The sequence below is a fragment of the Penaeus vannamei genome, chromosome 41 (genome assembly GCF_042767895.1).
Source record: "Penaeus vannamei isolate JL-2024 chromosome 41, ASM4276789v1, whole genome shotgun sequence".
Taxonomy (NCBI): Eukaryota; Metazoa; Arthropoda; class Malacostraca; order Decapoda; family Penaeidae; genus Penaeus; species Penaeus vannamei.
In genome coordinates, this window is record NC_091589.1 from 19,602,937 (window position 1) to 19,617,697 (window position 14,761).

The window sequence follows — 14,761 nt, forward strand, 5'->3', positions numbered from 1 at the left end:
TATCTGGGTTGCTTAAGGGGATATATGTTTCGGTATCTTTCAAATGGGCTTCACCCATTTTTATGTAACTTTCTCTCTTCAGAACCACTAATGCTCCATCTTTGTCTGCTTTTTTAATGACCAAGTCTGGGTTTTGAGCTAGATCTTTCAAGGTCTCTCTTTCTACTTTGCTCATATTTGAGGGACACTTTTCTAAGATTCTTTCTCCTACATCCATGGTTTCACAATGTACCATTGTTTCTAAACCTGGGAGTTTCTTTGTAGGAATGCTCATCCTCTGTTTCATTGGAAGTTGCTGTGGCATGATTCTCCTCTTTTTGTGTGTGCCTAGTTCTTCATTTTCAAGGCCTGGTAGGATGGAGTCTGCAAATATTTTGTTTATTTGCTCTTTTAATCTATTCATAGAGCTTCCTAGGTTCTCCAACAGGGCTTTTTTGGGGAGGCCCAGGAACAAAAGATCTTCCTTTGCTTAGTACAGAGGGCTGGGTTCTGGCCAGAGGCACTTCTGTCACTATGAATTCCAACCCCATCTGCCGTACCCTCCTGCTTGCCCTTGGGCCTAGTAGTAATTTCCTCTTTGGGGATATCTTCCCTGTCTTTGAGGTGGCTTTCATGGCTGTGGGTGGCTCATCCAGTGTGGGTTTTGACCCTGGTAATACTGGTTCGGGTGATTTATGTGATAGGAGAAGTCCCTGTTCTGTCTCCTTGTTTGTTCTTCTAACGTGATCTGATGTGATTTGACCTGATATGACGTGATCTGATGTAATTTGACCTTATCTGACGTGATATCATCTGACTTGTCTGATGTGACCTGACTTGTCTGATGTGACCTGACTCGTCTGATGTGATTTGACCTGATCTGATGTGATGTGATCTGATGTGATTTGACCTGATCTGACGTGATCTGATCTGACTTGTCTGATGTGACCTGACTTGTCTGATGTGACCTGACTCGTCTGATGTGATTTGACCTGATCTGACGTGATCTGATGTGATTTGACCTGATCTGACGTGATCTGATGTGATTTGACCTGATCTGACGTGATCTGATCTGACTTGTCTGATGTGACCTGACTCGTCTGATGTGATTTGACCTGATCTGATGTGATTTGATGTGATTTGACCCGATCTGACGTGATCTGACGTGATCTGATGTGACGTGATCTGATGTGATTTGACCTGGTTTGACGTGATCTGATCTGACTTGCCTGATGTGACCTGACTCGTCTTATGTGATCTTACCTGTTCTGATGTGACCTGACTCGTCTGATGTGATGTGATCTGATGTGATCTGACGTGATATGAACTGACTCGTCTGATGTGATGTGATCTGATGTGATGTGATCTGACCTGATCTGATGTGATCTGATGTGACCTGACTTGTCTGCTGTGATTTAACCTGATCTGACGTGATCTGATGTGATTTGACCTGATCTGACGTGATCTGATCTGACTTGTCTGATGTGACCTGACTTGTCTGATGTGACCTGACTCGTCTGATGTGATCTGATGTGATGTGATCTGACTGATCTGATGTGACCTGACTTGTCTGATGTGATTTGACCTGATCTGACCTGACCTGACTCGGCTGATGTGATTTGACTCGTCTGATGTGATTTGACCTGATCTGACTCGTCTGATGTGATTTTACCTGATCTGACTCGTCTGATGTGATTTTACCTGATCTGACTCGTCTGATGTGATTTTACCTGATCTGACGTGATCTGATGTGATTTGACCTGATCTGACGTGATCTGATCTGACTTGTCTGATGTGACCTGACTTGTCTGATGTGACCTGACTCGTCTGATGTGATTTGACATGATCTGATGTTATTTGACCTGATCTGACCTGATCTGACGTGATCTGATCTGATCTGATGTGATCTGATGTGACGTGATCTGATGTGATTTGACCTGGTCTGACGTGATCTGATCTTGTCTGATGTGACCTGACTCGTCTCATGTAATCTGACCTGATATGACCTGATCTGACCTGTTCTGATGTGACCTGACTCGTCTGATTTGACCTGATCTGACGTGATCTGATCTGACTTGTCTGATTTGACTTGACTCGTCTGATGTGACTTGACCTGATCTGACTCATCTGATGTGATCTGATGTGATGTGATCTGACTTGTCTGATGTGATTTTATCTGATTTGATGTGACCTGATTTGTTTGATGTGGTTTGACCTGATCTGATGTGATTTGACCTAATCTGAAGTGATCTGATTTGATGTGATCTGATGTGATGTGATGTGATCTTACCTGATCTGATGTGATATGATGTGATGTGATGTGATTTGACCCGATCTGACGTGATCTCATCTAACTTGTCTGATGTGACTTGACTCGTCAGATGTGATTTGATCTGATCTGATGTGACCTGACTTGTCTGATGTGATTTTACCTGATCTGACGTGATCTGGTGTGATTTGACCTGATCTGACGTGATCTGATGTGATTTGACCTGATCTGACGTGATCTGATCTGACTTGTCTGATGTGACCTGACTCGTCTGATGTGATCTGATGTGATGTGATCTGACTGATCTGATGTGACCTGACTTGTCTGATGTGATTTGACCTGATCTGATGTGATTTGACCTGATCTGATCTGACTTGTCTGATGTGACCTGACTCGTCTGATGTGATCTGACCTGATCTGATGTGATCTGACCTGATCTGACGTGATTGATGTGATTTGACCTGATCTGAACTGATTTGATGTTATTTGACCTGATCTGACGTGATCTGATGTGATTTGAACTGATCTGACGTGATCTGATGTGATTTGACCTGATCTGACGTGATCTGATCTGACTTGTCTGATGTGACCTGACTCGTCTGATGTGATCTGACCTGATCTGACGTGAAGTGTCTGTGACCTGACTCGTCTGATGTGATTTGCCCTGATTCGACGTGATCTGATGTGATTTGACCTGATTTGACGTGATCTGATGTTATATGACCTAATCTGACGTAACCTGATCTGACTTGTCTGATGTGACCTGACTCGTCTGATGTGATTTGACCTGATCTAACGTGATCTGATGTGTTTTGACCTGATCTGACGTGATCTGATCTGACTTGTCTGATGTGACCCGACTTGTCTGATGTGACCTGACTCGTCTGATGTCATTTGACCTGATCTGATGTGATTTGATGTGATTTGACCTGATCTTAAGTGATCTGATCTGATCTGACGTGATCTGATCTGACGTGATCTGATCTGACGTGATCTGATGTGACGTGATCTGATGTGATTTCACCTGGTCTGACGTGATCTGATCTGACTTGTCTGATGTGACCTGACTCGTCTTATGTGATCTGACCTGATGTGACCTGATATGACCTGTTCTGATGTGACCTGACTCGTCTTATGTGATCTGACCTGATATGACCTGATCTAATGTGATCTGATGTGACCTAACTCGTCTGATGTGATGTGATCTGATGTGATGTGATCTGACCTGATCTGATGTGATCTGGTGTGATGTGATCTGATGTGATGTGATTTGACCTGATCTGACGTGATCTGATCTGACTTGTCTGATGTGACCTGACTCGTCTTATGTGACCTGACTCGCCTGATGTGATGATTTGACCTGATATGACTCGTCTGATATGATATGATGTGATGTGATCTGACAGATCTGATGTGACCTGACTTGTCTGATGTGATATGACCTGATCTGACCTTACCTGACTCGTCTGATGTGATTTGACCTGATCTGACTCGTGTGGTGTGATTTGACCTGATCTGACGTGATCTTATATGATTTGACCTGATCTGACCTGAATATTGAATATTGTTGAATACTGATATCATTGCAATTATTACGCAAATGATCATTATAATTATTATTGTATGATTATTATCATAATTTTTGTCCTAATTACTTTCATAATTGTCATTATTATCGTCATTATTGATATGGTTATCATCAAAATCATCCTAATTAGCAGAATTATTGTTAAAATCATCATAATCATTATTTAAACTGGAAAAGGGGGGGGGCTTCGACTCATTTCTCAGAAGGCTGTATTTCCCTAGATTTAACCGGTTTTTCGACTTTTGTGATTTTTCTACTTTTAGGCTTTTTCTCATTATCGATGGTTGTATAATGACAATTATCATCATTATTGTCATTATCATCATCATTATTATCATTACTGTCATTGTCGCTCTAATTACCCTTAATACACTCATGAGAATAATCATTATCTTAATTATTAATGTCATTAACATCATTAGAATTATTTTGATAATGATAATGACAATAATGATAATTCTAGAAATAATAACAATAATAATAATGATTATAAAAACAATAATAGCCGCGTTATAATTACTTTTATTATTATTTCTGTTATCATTGTCGTTATTAGTGTTATTATTAGGAAAATGATGAGAATATTGTTGATTATTGCTATTTTTGCAATTATTACGCAAATCATCATTATAATTATTATTGTATAATTATTATCAAAATTATTGTCCTAATTACTCTCATAATTATCATTATTATCGTCATTAATGTCATTATTGATGGGGTTATCATCAAAATCATCCTAATTAGCAGAATTATTGCTAAAATCATCATATTTATCATTTAAACTGGAAAAAGGGTTTTTTTCGACACATCTCTCAAAAGGCTGCATTTCGCTAGATTTCGCCGGTTCGACTTTTAGGATTTTTCTACTTTTAGCCTTTTTCTCACCATACATAGGCTTTACAATGATAATACTTATTATTATTGTCATTATCATCATCATTATTATCATTACTGTCATTATCGCCCTAATTACCTTTAATATTTTCATTATAATAATCATTATCTTAATTATTAATGTAATTTTCATCATTATAATGATTTTAATAATGATAATGACAATAATGATAATTCTAGAAATAATAACAACAATAATAATTATTAAAATAAGAATAATAGACGTGTTATAATTACTTGTATTATTTCTGTTATCATTGTCGTTATTATTAGTGTTATTAGTAGGAAAATCATTAGAATATTGTTGATTATTGATATTATTGCAATTATTACGAAAATCATTATAATTATCATTGTATAATTATTATCATAATTATTGTCCTAATTACTCTAATAATTATCATTATTATCATCGTCATTATTGTCATTATTGATGGGGTTATCATCAAAATCATCCTAATTAGCAGAATTATTGCTAAAATCATCATAATCATCATTCTAACTGGAAAAAAGGGGGTTTTCGACATATCTCTCAGAAGGCTGTATTTCGCTAGGTATCGCCGGTTTTTCGACTTATGGATTTTTTTTTTACTTTTCGCCTTTTTCTCATTATAGATGGGCTTTATAATGATAATTATCATTATTGTCATTATCATCATCATTATTATGATTAGTCATTATCGCCCTAATTACCCTTAATATAGTCGTTATAATAATCATTATCTTAATTATTAATGTCATTTTCATCATTATAATGATTTTAATAAGGATAGTGACAATAATAATAATTATAGAAATAACAACAATAATAAGGATTATAATAACAATAATAGCCGTAGTATAGTTACTTTTATTATTATTTCTGTTATTGTCGTTATTATTAATGTTAGTAGGAAAATCATAATATTGTTGATTATTGCTATTATTGCAATTATTACGCAAATCGTCAGTATAATTATCATTGTATAATTATTATCATAATTATTGTCCTAATTACTCTCATAACTATCATTATTATCGTCATTATTGTCATTATTGGTGGGGTTATCATGGAAATCATCGTAATCAGCAGAATTATTGCTAAAATCATCATTATCATCATTTATACTGGAAAAGGGGGGGGGGTTTTCGAATCATATCTCACAAGGCTGTATTTCGCTTTATTTCGCCGGTTTTTCGACTTTGGGATTTCTCTACTTTTAGCCTTTTTCTCATTGTAGATGGGTTTTATAATGATAATTATCATCATTATTGTCATCATCATCATTATCATCATTACGGTCATTATCGCCCTAATTTCCATTAATATAGTCATTATAATAATCATTATCTTAATTATTAATGTCATTTTTATCATTGTAAAGATTTCGATAATGATAATGACAATAATGATAATTCTAGAAATAATAACAACGATAATAATGATCATAATAACAATAATACCCGTGTTATAATTACTTTTATTATTATTTCTGTTATCATTGTCGTTATTATTAATGTTATTAGTAGGAAAATCATTAGAATATTGATGATTATTGCTATTATTGCAATTATTACGCAAATTGTTTTTTTCTACTTCTGGGATTTTTCTACATTTAGTCTTTTTCTCATTATAGATGGGCTTTATAATGATTGTCATTATAATTATTGTCATTATCATCATTATTATCAGTGCTATCATTATTGCCCTAATTTCCATTAATATAGTCATTATAATAATCATTATCTTAATTATTAATGTCATTTTTATCATTGTAAAGATTTCGATAATGATAATGACAATAATGATAATTCTAGAAATAATAACAACAATGATAATGATAACAATAACAATAATAGCCGTGGTATAATTACTTTTATTATTATTTCTGTTATCATTGTCGTTATTATTGGTATTATTAGTAGGAAAATCATGAGAATATTGTTGATTATTGCTATTATTGCAATTATTACGCAAATCATCATTATAATTACCATTATATAATTATTATCATAATTACTGTCTTAATTATAATCATAATTATCATTATTATCGTCATTAATGTCATTATTAATGGGGTTATCATCAAAATCATCCTAGTTAGCAGAATTATTGCTAAAATCATCATGATCATCATTTAAACTGGAAAAAGGGGGGTTTTCGATTCATCTCTCACAAGGCTGTATTTCGCTAGATTTCGCCGGTTTTTCGACTTTTGGGATTTTTCTACTTTTACCCTTTTTCTCATTATAGATGGGCTTTATAATGACAATTATCATCATCATTGTCATTATCATCATCATTATTATCATTACTGTCATTATCGCCCTAATTACCCTTAATATAGTCATTATAATAATCATTATCTTGATTATTAATGTCATTTTCATCATTATAATTATTTTGATAATGACAATGACAATAATGACAATTCTAGAAATAATAACAACAATAATAATGACAATAATAACAATAATACCCGTGTTATAATTACTTTTATTATTATTTCTTTTATCCTTGTCGTTATTATTAGTGTTATTAGTAGGAAAATCATGAGAATATATTTGATTATTGCTATTATTGCAATTATTACGCAAATCATCATTATGATTACCATTATATAATTATTATCATAATTATTGTCTTAATTACACCCATAATTATCATTATTATCGTCATTAATATCATTATTGATGGGGTTATAATCAAAATCATCCTAATTAGCAGAATTATTGATAAAATCATCATGATCATCATTTAAACTGGAAAAAGGGGGGTTTTCGACTTATCTCTCACAAGGCTGTATTTCGCTAGATTTCGCCGGTTTTTCGATTTTTGGGGGATTTTTCTACTTTTAGCCTTTTTCTCATTATAGATGGGCTTTATAATGATAATTATCATCATCATTGTCATTATCATCATCATTATTATCATTACTGTCATTATCGCCATAATTACCCTTAATATAGTCATTATAATAATCATTATCTTAATTATTAATGTCATTTTTATCATTATAATTATTTTAATAAAGACATTGACAATAATGACAATTCTAGAAATAAAAATAACAATAATAATGATTATAATAACAATAATACCCGTGTTATAATTACTTTTATTATTATTTCTGTTATCATTGTCGTTATTATTAGTGTTATTAGTAGGAAAATCATGAGAATATTGTTGATTATTGCTATTATTCCAATTATTACGCAAATCATCATTATAATTATCATTATATAATTATTATCATAATTATTGTCTGAATTACACTCATAATTATCATTATTATCGTCCTTAATGTCATTATTGATGGGGTTATAATCAAAATCATCCTAATTAGCAGAATTATTGCTAGCAATAATTCTGCTAATTAGGATTATTTTGATGATAACCTAATCAATAATGAAAATAATGATAATAATGATAATTATGAGAGTACTGAGGACAATAATTAGGATAGTAATTGGGCCAATAACTATGATAGTAATTATACAATAATAATTATAATGATGATTTTCGTAATAATTGAAATAATAGCAATAATCAACAATATTCTAATGATTTCTCAGATCAGATCAGATCACGTCAGATCAGGTCAAATCACATCAGATCACGTCAGATCAGGTCAAATCACATCAGATCACGTCAGATCAGGTCAAATCACATCAGATCAGGTCAGATCACATCAGATCAGGTCAGATCACATCAGACGAGTCAGGTCACATCAGACAAGTCAGGTCACATCAGACAAGTCAGATCAGATCACGTCAGATCAGGTCAAATCACATCAGATCACGTCAGATCAGGTCAAATCACATCAGATCAGGTCAAATCACATCAGACAAGTCAGGTCACATCAGATCAGGTCAGATCAGGTCAAATCACATCAGACAAGTCAGGTCACATCAGATCAGGTCAAATCACATCAGATCACGTCAGATCAGGTCAAATCACATCAGATCAGGTCAGATCACATCAGACGAGTCAGGTCACATCAGACAAGTCAGATCAGATCACGTCAGATCAGGTCAAATCACATCAGATCACGTCAGATCAGGTCACATCACGTCAGTCAGGTCACATCTGATCAGGTCAAATCACATCAGACAAGTCAGGTCACATCAGATCAGTCAGATCATATCAGACGAGCCACATCAGAACAGGTCATATAAGATTAACTTTAGGGCTAGTTGAAAATGTAAGAGGAGCTGGATTTATCTCCTGATTGTGGGTAAGAATTAGATTAGTAGGAGGAGTAGTGGTAAGTTTGATGTGTTTACGACAAGTCGATATAAAAGCTTTAATTGCTTATTCTTCTGTAGCTCATATAGGGTTAGTATTATCTGGATTAGTAGTATTTGGATGATGAGGAGTAAATGGAGCAGTTGTAGTAATAATCGGGCATGGGTTATGTTCTTCAGGGTTATTTTGTTTGGCTAATATGGTCTATGAACGAATTGGAAGCCGAAGTCTAATCAGACGAGTCAGGTCACATAAGATCACGTCAGATCAGGTCAAATCACATCAGACAAGTCAGGTCACATCAGATCACATCAGATCTGGTCAAATCACATCAGATCACGTCAGATCAGGTTAAATCACATCAGATCACGTCAGATCAGGTCAAATCACATCAGATCACGTCAGATCAGGTCAAATCACATCAGATCACGTCAGATCAGGTCAAATCACATCAGATCACGTCAGATCAGGTCACATCAATCAGATCACGTCAGATCACATCAGACGAGTCAGGTCACATCAGACAAGTCAGATCAAATCACGTCAGATCAGGTCAAATCACATCAGATCACGTCAGATCAGGTCAATTCACATCATACAAGTCAGGTCACATCAGATCTGGTCAGATCAGGTCAAATCACATCAGACAAGTCAGGTCACATCAGATCAGTTAGATCACATCAGACGAGTCAGGCAAAATCAGAACAGGTCAGATCAAGTCAGGTCACATCAGACAAGTCAGATCAGATCATGTCAGATCAGGTCAAATCACATCAGACAAGTCAGGTCACATCAGATCAGGTCAGATCAGGTCAAATCACATAAGATCACGTCAGATCAGGTCAAATCACACCAGACGAGTCAGATCAGGTCAAATCACATCAGACGAGTCAGACCAGGTCAAATCACATCAGACAAGTCAGGTCACATCAGATCAGTCAGATCACATCACATCAGACGAGTCAGATCAGGTCAAATCACATCAGACGAGTCAGGTCACATCAGACAAGTCAGATCAGATCACGTCAGATCAGGTCACGTCAGATTAGGTCAAATCACAGGAGACAAGTCAGGTCACATCAGATCAGATCACATCACATCAGACGAGTCAGGTCACATCAGACGAGTCAGGTCACATCAGACAAGTCAGGTCACATCAGACAAGTCAGATCAGATCACGTCACATCAGCCAGATCACATCACATCATATCACATTTTATCACATCAGATCAGGTCAGATCGCATCAAGATCACATCAAATCAGACGAGTCAGGTCACATCAGAACAAGTCAGATCATGTCATATCAGGTCAGATCACATAAGACGAGTCAGGTCACATCAGACTATTCAGATCAGATCACGTCAGACCAGGTCAAATCAAATCAGATCACGTCACATCAGATCACGTCAGATCAGATCAGATCACGTCAGATCAGGTCAAATCACATCAAATCACATCAGATCAGGTCAAATCACATCAGACGAGTCAGGTCACATCAGACAAGTCAGGTCACATCAGACAAGTCAGATCAGATCACGTCAGATCAGGTCAAATCACATCAGATCACGTCAGATCAGGTCAAATCACATCAGACGAGTCAGGTCACATCAGACACGTCAGGTCACATCAGACAAGTCAGATCAGGTCAAATCACATCAGACGAGTCAGGTCACATCAGACACTTCACGTCAGATCAGGTCAGATCACATCGGATCAGGTCAGATCACATCAGATCAGGTCAAATCACATCAGACGAGTCAGGTCACAGACACTTCACGTCAGATCAGGTCAGATCACATTAGATCAGGTCAGATCACATCAGACGAGTCAGGTCACATCAGACAAGTCAGATCAGATCACGTCAGATCAGGTCAAATCACATCAGATCAAGTCAGATCAGGTCAAATCACATAAGATCACGTCAGATCAGGTCAAATCACATAAGATCACGTCAGATCAGGTCAAATCACATCAGACGAGTCAGATCAGGTCAAATCATATCAGAGAAGTCAGGTCACATCAGATCACGTCAGATCAGGTCAAATCACATAAGATCACGTCAGATCAGGTCAAATCACATCAGACGAGTCAGATCAGGTCAAATCACATCAGACGAGTCAGGTCACATCAGACAAGTCAGATCAGATCACGTCAGATCAGGTCAAATCACATCAGATCACGTCAGATTAGGTCAAATCACAGCAGACAAGTCAGGTCACATCAGATCACATCACGTCAGATCAGGTCAAATCACATCAGATCACGTTAGATCAGGTCAAATCACATCAGACGAGTCAGGTCACACCAGACAAGTCAGGTCACATCAGACAAGCCAGATCAGATCACGTCACATCAGCCAGATCACATCACATCAGATCACAGCATATCACATCAGATCAGGTCAGATCTCATCAAATCATATCACATCAAATCAGACGAGTCAGGTCACATCAGAACAGGTCAGATCAGGTCATATCAGGTCAGATCACATAAGACGAGTCAGGTCACATCAGATGAGTCAGATCAGATCACGTCAGATCAAGTCAAATCACATCAAATCACATCATATCAGGTCAAATCACACCAGACGAGTCAGGTCACATCAGACAAGTCAGGTCACATCAGACAAGTCAGATCAGATAACGTCAGATCAGGTCAAATCACATCAGAACACGTTAGATCAGGTCAAATCACATCAGACGAGTCAGGTCACATCAGACAAGTCAGGTCACATCAGACAAGTCAGATCAGGTTACGTCAGATCAGGACAAATCACATCAGATCACGTCAGATCAGGTCAAATCACATCAGATCACGTCAAATCAGGTCAAATCACATCAGACGAGTCAGGTCACAGACACTTCACGTCAGATCAGATCAGATCACATCAGATCAGGTCAGATCACATCAGATCACGTCAAATCAGGTCAAATCACATCAGACGAGTCAGGTCACAGACACTTCACGTCAGATCAGGTCAGATCACATCAGACGAGTCAGGTCACATCAGACAAGTCAGATCAGATCACGTCAGATCAGGTCAAATCACATCAGATCACGTCAGATCAGGTCAAATCACATCAGATCACGTTAGATTACTGGTTCTCTTACTTCATTATTTCGTTCTTCTGCGGGGGATTCTAGGTCTTCTGGGGGGGAGTTTATGCCTATGTTTCTCATACATTTCATGACCATTTTTCTTTCTTCTTGTGTCATTTTCATGTTTGTTTTCTCATTGATGTATTGCATGAGTGGAGTCCCTTCTTGTAGTAGGTAGAATCTGCTCTCTGGGGGTTGTAATTTGTCAATCTTTTTGGCCGAAAGTTTACCTCTGGTGTAGGCATCATGGCAAATTCTTCTGTAGGAGTGTTTCAGGCACTTCTTTTCTTTTATTATTTTTCTCCTCACTTCTACTGTGCTAGCTCTGATTGCTGCTGCCATTAGGCCTTGCCATCTTCTTCCTGCCCCTTGCAAGATCAACTCTCCCATCTCAATTACCCACACAGGTGGGCAATTGACATCAATAATAAAGATAATAACTATTATAATGATTATATTAACGGTAATTATGGCGATAATTACTATAATGATGATAATGATGATACTAATGATAACAATGATTATGATATTAATGATAACAATGATGATGATAATCATTATAAAGCCAATCCATAATGAAAAAAGGCTTAAAGTATAAAAATCCCAGAAGTCGAAAAAAACGCCGAAATCTAGCGATATATAGCCTTTTGAGAGAATGGTCGACAAACCCAATTTTTCGAGATTAAGGGATAATTATGATGATTTCTGCAATGATTCTTCTAATTATGATGATTTTTGCAATGATTCTTCTAATTATGATGATTTTGATGACAATCCCATTGATAATGACACTGATAATGACATTATGATAATCATGAAATTAATTATGATAATTATGATATTAATTATGATAATTATGACATTGATTATGATAATTATGACATAAATTATGATAAATATGACATTAATTATGATAACTATGAAATTAATTAAGATAATTATAATATAATTCTAATTATAATGATAATTTGCGTAATTAATGCAATAATAGCAACAATCGACAATATTCTAATGACTTTCATCATCATCATCATCATCATGGGGGCTGACGCATCCACCCTTCACTTCCACCTACGAGGATCCCTCATGGCTAGACGCCAGGCAGGGACTCGGCCCATCTCTAGTTCTTCACGGCAGGTTTGGTCGATCTGCCCAAGCCATGACTTCCTCGGTCGTCCCACAGGCCTCCTCCACCCAGGGTTGTCTCGAATAGAGACGACCTGATGGGCAGGATCATCCTGAGGAAAGCGAGCCAGGTGGCCGTATAGCCTGAGTTGGCGATCACGGATTGTGCAGATAACAGGTCCTGTGCCAGTCTCACGGTGCAACCGTTGGTTGGACACTTGGTCCCGCCAACAGTACCCCATGATCTGGCGCAAGGACCTATTGCAAAAGGCTTCAAGACGAGCCTCCAAGGCACAGGACAATGTCCAGGTTTCGCTACCATATAGCAAAACTGGCATTATCAGGGCTTTGAAAACCCGTAGCTTGGTCCTTCTGCACAGGTACCGACATCTCCAAATACTCTTGTTGAGAGAGTTCATGACCCCTGCTGCCAGGCCAATCCGTCTGCTGACTTCATGGTCTGACAGCCCAGAGTTATGAACTACACTACCAAGGTATGTAAAGCTCTCTGTGACTTCAATGTCCTCGCCGCAAGCACATACCGACTGAACAGGTTCTCCTAACAAGTCCCCAAATTCCTGGACCTTGGTCTTGGTCCAGGATGCATCGAGAGCCGCCACTAGGGTTTCCAAAGACTCAGATAGAATGGCAACGTCATCAGCAAAGTCAAGGTCTGTAACCTTGATATTGCCCAGCGTTGCCCCACAATGACTTTGAACAGTAGCTCTGCCCAGTATCCAGTCCATGCAAGTGTTGAAAAGAGTTGGTGCAAGGACACAGCCTTGCCTCACTCCTGAACTAACAGGAAAGAAGCTCAACAGGCCCCCACCACACTTTACAGCACTTTCAGTACCAGTATACAGACTTGCTATTAGTCCAATAATCCTGGTTGGTATTCCTCTCAGCCTCAGGATCTCCCAAAGTGACTCCCGATGCACCGTATCGAACGCCTTCTTGAGGTCGATGTAGGCTGCAAGCAGCCCACGCCCGAACTCACGACGGCGCTCTACAATGACTCGAAGCGCGAGGATACGGTCTATTGTGGACTTACCAGGAGTGAATCCGGATTGCTCCAGTCTCTGGTGCCTCAGTAGATGGTCTCTGATACGTCTCAGAAGGATGTGGGCGAGAACCTTGCCTGGTACACTGAGCAGTGTGATGCCTCGGTGATTGCTGCAGTCCCAACGGTCCCCCTTCCCCTTCCAGAGAGGGATGACCACACCCCTCAACAGGTCAGGAGGAACGGAACCGGACTGCCAGATGGCAGCCAGGACAGCATGTAACCCCCGTGCCATAGGTTCACCACCAGCCTTTAACAGTTCAGCTGGTATGCCACAGATACCAGCTGCTTTACCACTCTTCAGCTTGGAAATCGCCCCCCTAACTTCAGTTAGGGAGGGAGGGTCCTCACTGATAGGTGGATCCGGCAGCGGGATCTCGACACTACCTGCATCCAAGTTAACTGTTGGTGGGTCAACCTGGTACAGCTGCTCAAAATACTCAGCCCAACGTCCCCGCACCGCAACAGGATCTGACATGATCTGACCACTTACTGAGCGAACTGCTGTCACCTGT